Consider the following 9,961-nt stretch of genomic DNA (forward strand, 5'->3'; position numbering starts at 1 on the left):
TTTATATAGCAGGTATAAGAAATGTCCTTAGACCAGTGGTCCATCCTGCCCAGTTTTCTCCCTCCAACAGAAAACGCTGTTTTGGGAGAGCCCATGTGCCTGACCACTTTCTGTGATCTTTCCTACTACCAAACACCCACAGCTGTGTTTGGGATATTAGAAGATACAACTCTGCCTATTCCCTATAGCGGCTATTTATGTACCTGGCATCCATGAATTTGGCTAAGTCCATTTTAAATTGGCCTCCATCACCCCCTGTGGATATAAATTCTAGAATGTTATTGCACGCCATTTAAAGACTTTCTTCAACTGAATTTTTAAACCTACCTCTTACTTGTTTGAACATATGCTCCCTAATACTGAAGAATTTAGTGAATAACAGTTCATCAGGTACCCACTGCCTTCATCACTTTGTACTTTTTTTTTGCCATACTGATAATGAAAGAACTACAAGTAGACACTTCACATGGCACTGCTTGTGCCTTCTGGTCTTCTTAAATATCAAGCCAGTTGTATCTAGGAGTACACTGTATATAGTACTGCAGTCCTGAGACTGCAGCCCATTGTACAGTGGTTGTGGCAGCAGTAGGTGTAAGCCTTGCCAGCTAATTAATTGCCCATTCCCAAGCAAACTAATCTGTTGAAACATTCAGGTTGAAAAAAGTCCTCAGGAAAAAAAAAAAAAAAAAAAAAAAGTTGTTTTTCTCTTAGGTCTTATTGGTTGTCCCAGCAAGCAATTGCATTGGTGTGATGGGAGGAGGGATGAAAAACAATGGTGAGGCCATAGAGGCTGCTCTTCTCAACCACTTGTTTCTTCAGCTGGATTTGCAGAACTACAGCAACAGTGGTTACATACAATGAAGGGAAACATGCTTGCCATATTTCTGTTTCGCTATTCAGATAATCATGAAAAAACTCTCCATTCTTCCTTATGAATGGAAGTACAGATGATTGTATAATATGTCCCCTACACTCCTTTTTTTAACCCTAATTTGCAGAACCCCATAACTGAGCCTAACAGAGGTATGTGCTGAAGTGCTTGTCTTATCAAACTCTCAAAGTTTCTGCAGTTTTGCTCCTGAAAAAAATGGTATTCTAAGTGATCCACCAGGCGATGCAAGAAACTAGTGTAAGTTATCTCCGTTGTAGCGCACTAGAGTCCTGCACAGCAGCAAGAAAGGAATCCCTTCTTGTGACAGCTGATATTGTCATCCTTTCCTGTTCTCCTGAAGGGAAAGTTAGTTCAGCTGCAACTTGTATCTCTTCCTCTTTAGCTCATTGTCTGTATTTCACTAATTTGAATCATGCATCAAATACTGAAATTATGATACCCAGAGAACAAAGCACACCAACTATCCAAAATCACATGGCAATGACATGCTACTCCCTGAAACCTGCAGTGTATCTGGTTCTCATCCAGTACTCCCAGTATTACAGCATGAAGAGGAGGCAGAAGGTGAAAGATGCAGGATTATTCTGCAGAGCTGACTTTCTTCAATGACACAGATTCAGGACACCTGTTGTCCATATCTAGGAGTAGTTTTTCTGCCTCTGGATATGGCAGCAGCTGCATCCACAGCACAGGTGGTCTGAGACAGGAGAGCAAGTGTTTCTGCATCTGTCAGTGAGTTTGTGGAGGAATAACATCCAACTTTAGCAGCTGCTTCTCTGACCTAAACTCTGAGTAAGGGAGGAAGGAGGCAGCAAGGAGCTTGGAAGCATGCGGACAGTTCAGAAGTGATTGATGTTGAGAGGGTTGGTAATAAATGAAGAGCTTTCAGGCAGTGGAACTAGAGGTGTGCCTGGGCATATGCATGGAGACTGGAAAAAATGACTGGGCATAACAGTGAGCTAAGCAAGTCCTAATTAGGGAGGAGTCAGTACTGGCAAAGTCAAATTCATAACAACAGTTTGCAGATGAAGGTGAATTGAGTCTGTAGGTGGAGAGGGGTAAATGAAAATCATGGGAGGGCTACAGCTGAAAGGGAAGATGTCAAAGTGTCAAACAATATCTCCTTCATTCTACTGTTTTGGTTTGGTTTGTTTTTTTAATTCTGAAATTTAGAAAACCTAGAAAGCTTGAGAGTGTTCCCTTCTTTTATTTCCTCCACCAGACTTTTCATTATGATCGTGCCATGATCCATTCTTTCAACAAATATATTTTCCCAGTTCTGACACTGAATTTTTCAAAGAGGTACCTATGAAGTATAAGAAGATACTACCACAATATCTGCAGCTAGCTAGTTATTTGTCCATCAGCTTCCACTGTTGACTTAAAAATTCTCAGGTTTTTAATCTTCTCCAAATGATAATACATCTGTCTGGATATTTTTTGCTTAAAACCATGCTGGGTTATTAATATTCATAAGGTGGTCCTCTTCTAAATGGCTATATAAGAAAAGAAGTATATATGCATGAGTCATATTATTCTTTGCATCACAACAGAACAATAGCTTTAGGGTTAGTGTTGATATAGGACTTGGGTGGTCCAAATTTAACTCAATTTGGCTACATTCTTCCTTTGTAACTTGAACCAACAACTTAGCCTTTTTGAGCCTCAGTTTCTTAGGCTGTAAAATGAGATCTATGGGTCGTTATCAGTTTTGGTGGAAGGAACAGGTATTACAGAGGGGAAAACTTCAAGAAAAGTTAAGTATAGTAGAATTCCAAATAACAAGAGGACATAACCCTGATTTACTCATGAAAAGGGAATGACTACAGAACCAAAATGGATCTGGCTTCTCTTAGAGGTTTTAAACTTGTTTTTCTTTTCAACATCGTGGCTGCAAGTTTTTAAATAGTTATGCTGCTTCCTCTTTCCCATAAACATATTTCAGATCTCATTTCTTCATAAGTGAAAGGAAAAGAGAAGGCATCCCATAAAATTACCACACAAGTAAAGCCACTGGTGATTGTTCTCTCTAATGAAGAGTCTGCAATTTATCACCTTGGGTTTTGCCAAGTGACATAAAAGCAGACAATAAATATTACTGAAGAAAGGACATACAGAAGACCATAAATGAACACAAGAAAACAAGAGAGATGAACAAAAGACAAAATTTAAGAGATGAAGACAGATTATCAGTCAACTTCTTTTGGGAAAAAGCAGACAACATTTTCAATTTCTTTTCAGAACTTCAGGCCTCAGCAATGCAATGTGAAAATATTTCTTTTGACTAATATAAAATGTGCATTTGCATTCTTTCCTCCAGTAAAAACTAGAATTCACAGAAGCTAAATACACACTATATATTTTGGAGTGGCTGTATGGGTTTTTTTGGTCTGTGTGTCTTACCTGAATATTGCTTGTAGAAAACCAATTTTTTTTCTAAATACATATATTTTTTAATGTTAGAGACTTGCATGATAATTAAAAATGTAAAACTGTAAGTAAACTATACTACAATTACCTGAGTAATTTGGTTCAAATCAACTCACAAGGCTGATCAGATGACTGAAATGTTACTAAAGCAGATTATTTCATACAGCTAGCCAAGGGGCCCATACTTGTTCCCACAGAGTTCAAAGATAAACATGCTTTTAACTATAATAGGAGTAGGAACTTGACGTTGACTTGTAGGGATGACTGAAGATCTTTGAAGCTGGAACAAAATATGCATGGCTATCACACATCAGTAATTATCTTGGCACCATAAACATTTATATATCAGCATGTTACAAAATTTTCATCTTATGTATGATAACAAAGTAACTGAGATCTTATTGTGAGGGCCAAAATACAGTATTTCATCTTAATAAAAACTGAGTTTATTGCAATATCTTCCTCTCCTGAGCATCCTAGCATGTTAATGTACAACACATAAGGACGGCATTATGAAATGCACATATACATATGTATGCTTAAAAAAATAAGCTGTTTATTTTACTGCAGTGTTTGGCCAGATAACAACACTATTAATACTCGAGTGTAACACGAGGCAGGCTGTAACAGTTATTCTGTGGAACGATAAAGCTGGATGGAGCCAAAAAGTGAGATGTATGACCTTACAATGGAATTTGCAGTCCTCGGGAGAGCAGATATATTTGACACATAGTGTACATTACATACTCTTGTTGCATTTAGTTCATTCCCATCAGCACCCATTATGCTGGAATTTTGAATCTTTGCAGTATTTTTGTCTCCTCTCAAGATTGTTGAAGGGACACTGGTGTTGCATGAAAAGTATTTCTTGCTTTAAACATGCTCCTTTACAATTTCCCTCTATGCTGCTTTATCTTCCACAAACCTTTCAGTGCTCGTCCTATTTACACTTGTGTGCATGTCTTCAAAGTGCATGGTTATTTTATGTAGATTTTCTGTGACTGCATTACAAGGTGTCAGCAACCTAAGGTTGTTTCTGTGCATGAACTGACTCCTGATTAAATCAGTATGTGGGCTAACTAGCTCTAAAATAAGACCACTTTGTTCCTGTTTACTTGTGTTCAAATTGAATATTCTCATTAAGAAAAAACTTGCAGTTACTTGTGTCCTTTTATTTTAATAATGACAATTTCCCTAAGTATAAACAGGTCACGCTACAGATATTAAAAGTGAACATCTCCCATTTAAACTGTCAGAGATGTGCTTCTATTAGCATTGCAAACAGAAGCTATCAGCTAAAAATGAAAAAAAAAGAAAAAAAAAAGAAAGCTGGAAACATTGGCCTGCTCAGTTTTCAAAGAAAGCATCCAAGCAAGAAGGGCCTCAGCTGCCTTAGTCATAATTTTGGCCCAAGCACTAAAGTGAATCCCACTGAAATAAGGAGTATAATATAGTCCTTCTAGCCCCAAGCTATTGCAGCATTCTTTACATAGCCCTTACCCACTATATCCTTTCCAGTGAGCCCTAGCCACCTCAAGGCTCCAAGGAGAGGAGAGAGACACTTAAGACAAAGATTGTTACCACCCCTGCAGAATGGAGGATCTCTAGGCAGCAAAGACCCAGCCCCCATGCAGATCTCAGGAGGGAGTGTTTGGTTTGATACATTAGAATTGCCAATGTTACAGTCAGGGCTGCACTGGAAGCAGTTCAGTATGGCTCAGCACAATCAGCGGTTAAAATCACAGGCAGCTCTCCAACCTGCTCTTAAATGTCATTCCTATCATTTGCTTTCTGCTGCAGCTCCCCCTCTATTCCCTTCCAAGTATTTCATCCCTAGAATAGTGTGTAGTGTGCCATGCATTGGACACACAGCATACACACATGCAGAACACCAACAAAAATTCTGATGAGTGCAGATTGCACTGATTTTTGTTTTAATGTAGTCTCTGTAGACTCAAGAGTTGAGAAACTAAGTTTCTGTCAGTGTTGCCAGTTTTCGCACTTTTGTGATCTCAGACAAATCAGACAGGTCTGTTCGTGCAGTCCATTCATCTGAAAAACAAACAACTACAAAAAGCAAAGCATAAGTATAAAATAGTTATCTCCTTCTACACATTTCTATGCTGCTGAATTAATCTGCATACAGTTTGAAGGTCTTCAAACAGAAAATGCTATAGAATTGCTAAATATCAGTAGTCACATGAAAGTAATCATTTCAAGACAAACTCTGACAGCTAAACTCTACCTTTGGTTCAAAGAGATTTCACTTCTGTGGAAGTGTTCCTCAGTCCTATCTAAACCTACAGTCTATGGAAAGCCATTGTAGGACTTATCAATGTTTTCAGAAAGAAATCCTTCCAGTAAAGGAGACGTGTCAGAGATGTTAAACAAAAAAGCCCCATGTTGAATGAACTCATTGGAAAGCAAAGGGTATCTACGTATAAGAGGGTTATTTTTTCAGGCATTATCAAGCTGCAGCATAATACAGGCTGAGGACAGTTATAAATTTCTGTGGGTTTTTTTGAATAAATGATTAGTTTTAAGATTAATTTATTGCTCTTGATTAAGAACCAATAGAGTTCATCTTTGTCTTGTTCCTATGCACATCTGAAAAACAGTCCTAAAGGAGGCTTTCTCATTAACCTTCTGCCTTCCTGCTAGCAGGGATATACAATAAGAATAGCTTTTCTTTCACAGGACATAAAGGTTTTCTATGTTTTTCTTCTTTTTTTTAAATTAAGATAGTCATTACATTATTGTGCCTAAAACATACAAGCAGAGTTAAAGTGCCTTTAGAAATGAGGCTACTCTTCTGCTTGTGCAGAGATTACAAACGCATAGTCCAACTCTTAAATCAAATTTCTCATTAGTTTAAGATGTTAGCATTAATTAAAAAAAAACAAAATTGAAGGCCACTGGGTTTTTCTGCAAAACTAAAAAAAAAAAAAGAGCGTTGCTTGGAAAAAAACAAAAAAAAACAAACAAACAACACTGAAACAGGAGCTTTGGAACTACTAGTGTAAGTTTTTCACCATTGCCTAGAACATTAAACGGGGCATTTAATTCTCTTTCATTTTTCCCAGAAAAGCAGATAATTCACTACCTGGTCATTTCTGCACTCACAGACTTCATGTTATTTTAAAAGATAAAATGCCTTTGAGATGGAGATGACAGATAGTGTATTCCTCACAGCCACAGGAATGAAAACAGTCTGTCCTGGAGAGTACACATGATCTCCAAATCTGTTAGGATGGTGCTGTGCCTGTTATCAATGTTGTATTCTAGTGTTTCTAATTATATTCATCACTTAATGACCATATTAGGGATACAAAATTCTGCAGAACCGTAAGTGACAAACCACTGGCAAGAAGCAGCCTTTCCCAGTTGCAGTGGCATAACAGGAGTCACTGACTCTTTGGCACAAGGGATTTATATATCTCCCTTTCATTCACCTACATGACCCCACACTAACACAGACTTTTTTTTTATTAGAGGCAATTTGGTGCTTGTTTGTTTTCCAGAGATTTCCTAGCAATATTTTTCTTAATATTTGAAAAAATATTATCATAATCGGAAATTTTTATTTTATTTTTTTTTAAATTTTTCTTTAGGACCAGAGTGAAAGTAATGATGTAGTTTCAGGGGGGTTGAAAAAAAAAAAGACTGGACTGGACTGCAGAGCAGACATGAAACATATTTTGTGAATGCAACACCAAAGACAAATAGTACAAAGCACTTACTTGAATGCACAGTCAGAAGCTGGCAGAAAGCTTAAGGGTCACAAAGGCAATTTAAGAGCAAACTGTTTTACAGCCTTTAATTGTAACACTCTGAACAGGATGTTTCAGCCAAAGAAACTATTGTCTGTATGGAAGGAAGAAAGACATACAGGTGTACCAAACAAGTCAGTGTTTTCATAATGAACAAGTAGAGTATATTTGCAAATACCACCAGGCAGCAACCATAAATTAACACAGCTGAAAAGCATGGGAGCATTCGTTTAATTTAAACGTCTTCAGTCCTAAAGAATCAAACCCAAAATTTCCATTTCTACAGGAAAGCCATGAACTTGAGACTTTTTTAAAGATTGATTCCTGATGAGAAGCCCTTGAGCACACATAGACCAAAGGATCAGACTTTAAGGAAGTCTCCTTACAGTGTCTTCTCTTTTGATTTATTTGCTCAGAGAATGATAGGACAGATACTGCTTTGCGAACATGATTATTCATTTTACAGACACACATCCATACTTTCAAATTGGTGTTACATCTGGGTTAAATACTGTTACAACTGTCCCAGCCAAAGTAAAAATAACTTGTAACATAAATAAAGATAGTATATCCATGCACAAAATAGATCTGCTAAGAGTTGCCTGGTGAGAGTTATCTTGAAAGCATTATAAAAGCTGCAATTTTTCAAAAATTGTAGCTATTTTCTCTATGCAAGATGTATTTGCAGCTGGGAGCTCCCATGAGGCTTCATCCTAAAAGCTGTGTCTTTGAGATTGCAGGATTGATCCTTCAAGGACAGGTAGTCAGGAAAAGGTTGGGTTTTTTTTAAGACATTAACTAGCAGCTCTGTCAGAATCCTCTGTACATTTCCTATGGACTTAATCCAATTGAATTAATTAAAAAGACTTCTGTTTGCTTAATGGAAAAGAGACAAGACATAATTTATAACCTTGGTGTGGAAGACAGCCTCCGGCTTTCTGTCCAACACAAAACTATTTGAAATCAAGAAAAGTTGCTGTAGTGGAAGAATGGTGTCTCTTGAAATGAAGAAAAAAATTTGTTTACATTGTTTAAGAAAGATGAACACACACATGAGAGAGAACCTGCCTTTAAAATTTAAGACCACAGCTATTAAAATTGGGTCTTTAAATACTCTTCCATACTACATGTAAATTTCCTACAATCTTTGTTCCTAAGTAAAAAAATCATCCAAGATTATCATTGCTTTGCCTAAGAATAGGGGAAGGAAAGGAGATGAACTGCCCTCCTCAGAGTAGCTCTTACCCGACAGCCAGATGGCAAGCGATGTGCCAGAATTTGCAGGAAAACGTCCAACGAAGATCATTAATTCCAACACTGCCTCTACACCCCAAACACTATTAAAATGTCGCCGCTACTGACTCTGAGAACCAAGGCACCAACAAAACACATTCTACAGAAAGATTTCTGTAACCTTAATGAACTATTGAAAACCCATCCAAAATGTGGTAAGGAAAAATTATGGAATGAGCAGATCAGTATATGTGATAATTATAGAGAAAACAAGTAACCTTCAACTGCAACATATCTGTAAATATCTATATATGCAATACATATATATAATATATAATAAATGATATTTCTCTAAATTGTATTTGGTTTCACAAAACATTTTTTTTCATTCAGAAAAAAAAAAAAAAATCTTTTTAGAAGAAAACCATGGACCAAATCCTTGACTGGTAGCATACTTCACTAAGCTATGCTAATCTGTGTCCAAAGAGAAATGCTACGGGAAGCTACATGAAGATTTAAAGAAATTGTGGAGTGGCTTAGGTGAAAAAAGGTCTTGATCTTACTTCTAGCACCAGCATATTTCTTTTACATTTTCTCCACTTTTAGTGCAGCAATCCAAGCCACATATTTTGCTCTCACCAAATATAGTATTTTCCCCTTTCAGGTAGTCTTCATGACTAAGCTTTGGTGGAGGTAGTTTGATGTTATGACATTAAGCCCTTGCAATATCCAGAGTTAACAAATTCAGCCTTTTCTTTAGATATTAGATATTTAGGTGGGACAGGGGGAGTCCATTATAACAAGACAGGGACCAGCAGAAAAGCCACGGCAGAGTCAGGGTCACCAACAAAATGCCTGACTTAGGAGTAACATACTATTTGGAAGACAAGCAAGAGGGTTTTCCAGGAGAGGGCTTTCCATTCATTAATTAGGAAGACTCTATTTTCTGTGGTGGGAGACAAAAGGTATGCAGAACATTCGGAGCCTCCACAAGCGTAACTTTATTATTTATTTAGTATTTTTTAATACAGTGTTGTTAGAGGAGTGGTTTTGTTAAGGAAGTGTTCTTGACATTTTACAAACGCTGTTACAAGGAAGGACAGTTGTCAAACCAGGAGATCAAAAACCCTAATGAGCATCACTGCTCTGGCGGCTGCAGATGTTCTAATTAGTTTTTCTGGTTCAGCTCCCAGTGATTTAATTGTGCAGTATCAACCCAATACCACCTTTCAATAAAGTGTTCTTCAGAAATAAATTAAGGTAGTGTAAAATATCTAACAAATTGAAATTTGGGTATTTGGATGTTACAGAAGTCTTTTCCATCATCACAGGAAATACAGTCACATCTCAGCTGCAACAACAGTGTTTTAATGATGTAAACCAATTTCATGTTGATTACAAAGCAAGATGCAGAGAAAAAAAACAACCTTCTTCAGTGGGACGTGAATTTGGGTGATTGGAATGCAACCAGCTCAAATGAGACTCTGCCTGAGCTCCTGGTCTTGCCATAGTTCACAAAATCCAAAATGTGCTCCCTGTCATAGGGATCTATGTGAAAAGAACTATAAACACCCATCTGTTAACTCTGTGCTGTCAGGTAGATGCTACGCTAGCTCTCTGATATCACTTGCAGTGG

The sequence above is a fragment of the Pezoporus occidentalis genome, unplaced genomic scaffold, assembly GCF_034315485.1.
Source record: "Pezoporus occidentalis ecotype Australia unplaced genomic scaffold, CSIRO_AGI_Poc_V1 ctg95, whole genome shotgun sequence".
Taxonomy (NCBI): domain Eukaryota; kingdom Metazoa; phylum Chordata; class Aves; order Psittaciformes; family Psittacidae; genus Pezoporus; species Pezoporus occidentalis.